The sequence below is a fragment of the Nematolebias whitei genome, chromosome 5 (genome assembly GCF_014905685.2).
Source record: "Nematolebias whitei isolate Nwh7 chromosome 5, NemWhi1, whole genome shotgun sequence".
Lineage (NCBI taxonomy): Eukaryota > Metazoa > Chordata > Actinopteri > Cyprinodontiformes > Rivulidae > Nematolebias > Nematolebias whitei.
This window is the reverse complement of record NC_056502.1, coordinates 20464458-20468402: the sequence shown is the minus strand read 5'-3', so window position 1 is coordinate 20468402 and position 3945 is coordinate 20464458.

Genomic DNA, 3945 nt, shown 5'->3' with positions numbered 1-3945 from the left:
CACACACACACACACACACACACACACACACACACACACACACACACACTTTTCATCCTGGCTATGCAGAACCGCCTGCACACACAGTTCGGTTCTCCCAGCAGCTGGGAAAAAAGGCAAAGGTCATGTGAGCCTTTCAGCAGACACATTGGACCAGCTAAGAACCTGACTTGAAGTGTCGCCCCCTGTTGGTACCAGGAGTGCAGCACACACCTCCTCCTTGTACCACAGTAATTAAATTGGGTTTGGCTTTAAAATATTTGTTCATGACCATTTTAGTAGAGTCCATATAAAGTTTATTTATGAACAAACTAAACATGTATGAACCTGAGAGGAACTTATTTATTCCATCTCAGGAACAGGAGAGTTTTTGTGAAAAAGTATGAGCAATTAGTATCTTACCTGGGGTAGATACATTTTTGAACAACGTCTTTTTGTAAAAATAGATGTAATAGAGACTGGTTGGGCTAATCAAGGTTCATAAAAGTGGTTCATGTTGACATTATTTTATAAACATTTACAGTATATCACCATCAGTTTGCATTTTCAGACAAAACGTGATATTCAGATGGCAATGCACCAGAAGTGCTACAGCTAGCTGCTTTTTTGCAGATTGCACCATAGCCATACGTTTTATGACTGCGAAGAGTCAAACTGACTTCAGTGTGAAGGTTGTAAAGTGTTTGCATAAAACAGTACAAAAAATTGCTGTAATGCCACTTGATTGTTGATATGTGTTGCTGACTATCCATGCTGCTGATCTCATGCTGCTGATCTCATGCTGCTGATTTAGTTCACGCTGCTGTGTTCACTCATACTCATCTGCTCACACAGACTCATGTTTGTGCTGCTGTTGTTCGGCATATTGTTTTTGTACCATTCGTGTTGAACGTATTTTTAGTTAACGTTTTTCGTAGTTCATATCTTAGATCTTGTTACTGTTTTTCTTTTACAATTTATACTTTTGTTGGATGTAACTGGGACCCTGTGTACACAATTTCGTTCCACTTCATGTACCACATACCATGCAAATGACAATAAAGAACCTTGACTTGACCTTGTTGTTGTCAAGCACTTTGATAGCAGGTTCTGTTTTAAATGTGCTCTATAAATAAACTTGACTTGACCTTGAAAATGTTAGAGTTTGGAGTTTAAAGATGTCACCGTTTTATTTGGTCTTGGCACCATTATCAAAATATTAGCTTTTTTTATCGAGTCATAACTTTATTTATCTATCTGGTGTGAATGATGAATTTTCATTATTGTTTTCCTACTTTTTAATTTTCCCCTGTATGTTTTCAGTCGAACTATTTCTGTACACTTTGTAGCCGCTCATGTATCAAAGTGTTCAGTTCATTGAGGAAATAGTTGCTGTGTCTGTTTATTTTTCAACTTTTATACTTTTTGAATCATTTACCTTTAGTTCTTCCAAACATGCTCCCCACATAAATTCATAAAGATCTCTGCAATTTCTAAAAAAACATATTTTAATCTTCTGCATATTTGCTCTATATTTGTGTTCTTATGCTACTTTTAGTAATGAGTCAACCTTTTTAGCTTTTAATTATAGTTCTGCTCCTTTTAGGCATTCTGCTGATTTCAGCGAGCCTTTTGTCACTTTTAGCTTAAGTTATGTAACTTTTTAGTATGTTTTTTTTCTTTTAGCTTTGAAATAGTGTTTGGCTACTCTAATTTTTATCTAAAATTTTGCATCTTTTGGTGTCTAGCTAGTGTTTTGCTGTTTTTAGCTTTAGCAACTCCGTTTTGACTTCTTAGGTGGTCGTTCAGCACTTAGCCTGCATTTTCACAAAAAAATGCTGTTGTTGTTTAGCATTCCATATAATTCTCATTTAGAAGACATGAACAGTCCCCTTAACCCCAGCAAAGTCTCTAAACAGAAAACATGCTTATTTTAGAAACTGTAATTTTATAGAGTTTATAACGTTCACTTTTGAAGCGCAGCTAGATTCACGCGTCAGATCCAGTTCAGCGCCAGTGACCCCAGTTTTACCTGCTGACATTTAAAGTCGTAGTTTATACAAAGCGCCATCAGACATGCCAGCTCCTCCTTGGCCCTGAAGATCCTCTCTCCATTATTCATGAGTACTCAGGTTGGACCCTGGGAACAAGCTGAGCGAAGCGCTGTGTCAATACGTAACACTGGCCGCCACAATGAGCTTTGCCTCCAACTACACTGTTGACAGACACCAGCACAAAAGAGCTGAAAGGGGTCCCCCTTCGTTCTCACACACACTGAAGAATGAGTCAGTGTGCTGCCGCTCGGAGCTCTGTTTGTACAGTATATACAGCCTTTGTCCACGGCCTCTGTTCTCCCATCAATGGGGACTGAAGTGTTGATGAAAACCAGGAGGAAGGGACTTCTCTGTGGGTGCCAGCAGGAGTTCATGTTCATTAGATGAGCTCTGAGCCTGGTGGAAACCACCTGTATGTACACAGAGCATCTCCGGCTGACAGAACAACAAGTAATCAGCTTACTGGACTGGTGAACAACATTTCATGATACATCACCCCAAAGCCTCTGACTAGCACATCATTACTGCCTGTCATTAAAAGGGATCAATAAGGCATTCCATACCATACAATCAAAGTTTACACCTGTGTGACGGCATGTCTCTTTTGACCTTGCACTACCCTGCACGATTCTGCTTTATTAATGTTGGAAACGTTTCCAGTATGAACTACTGTAGGCAGGTAAAACATACAGTAAAGGAAGACTAACTGGAGAGGACACAGAGGACAGATTGAGATGGAGGAGGGTGACCCACCGAGAGTCACAGTATTGTTACTGTATCTAAATGAACCACTGGACAGATGTTTGTAAAACTCTTGGAAACGAATCACTTGGTGGACATTTACAACTCTAACGTCCAGAGTCCCATCAGTTTCAGGATGGCTGCCACAGCTACGGCACTTTAGCAGACTCAAAATGGCTATAACTCTGTCAATTTTACAGATATTAAACTAGAACTTGGTGTGATAACAGCTAAACCTATTCCTGAATTCATATTCTGAGCGCTAATTGACCTGTTTGTCCGTTCGTGTAATCCCACACACATTTGATGATGCTGAGTTGAGGGCCAAACTATACCCTTCAGCATTCAACGGTTGTTTTTTAATGCTAGAAATAGTTCTTAATGATATTTACTGTAAGTTTGGGGTCAGTTTCTGCAGCAGAATAAATTTGTAGTCCACCAGATGCCTCCCTCGATTGTACTGCATGGGCGTTAAATGTCTGCTGGTCTTTTTCAGCTCTGAGGACGTCAATAACTTTGACCAAATCCCAAACTCCATTTGTACAACTGCAGCTCCAAACCTACAGGAAGGCTTCATTGTGGAGAAGACTGGGCTTTTTGTTGTAATTCTTCCATTAGGACCTCATCTACCCAGACTTCTCTGGACAGTGGATGAGTTATTTGTTATGTGAGGACGTTTAGGGAATCACACCATTGTTAAAAAGCAACAGGTCTACTGCAGTGTAGCTATTCCACCACTAGGAGGCAGTACGTACAGTTTACCATTCTTCATTGAAAAGACGCAGAAAGTAAAAATATTTGTTGGATATGATGCACATGTTTAAAAAGTGATTGAGTAAATTAAGATTGTATGGAAGCCCGTCTCCACCATTGAAAATAAATAAAACGTCCAATGGTATGTTATAATAATGATTTTCAAAGTCATAATTATGAAATACAGTCACTATTTTGACTTGCAGTCATAATTTTGAATTTCAAAAGTCAAATTTATGACTTTGTGTCTAATAATTATGACTTTGAAAGTTATAATTATAACCATTGGACGTTTTATTTATTTTCATTGGTGGAAACGGGCTTCCATAATATTGTGTTTACATGAGGAATGTTTTTACATGCAATAACTGATTTTGCATTATATATATATATATATATATATATATATATATATATA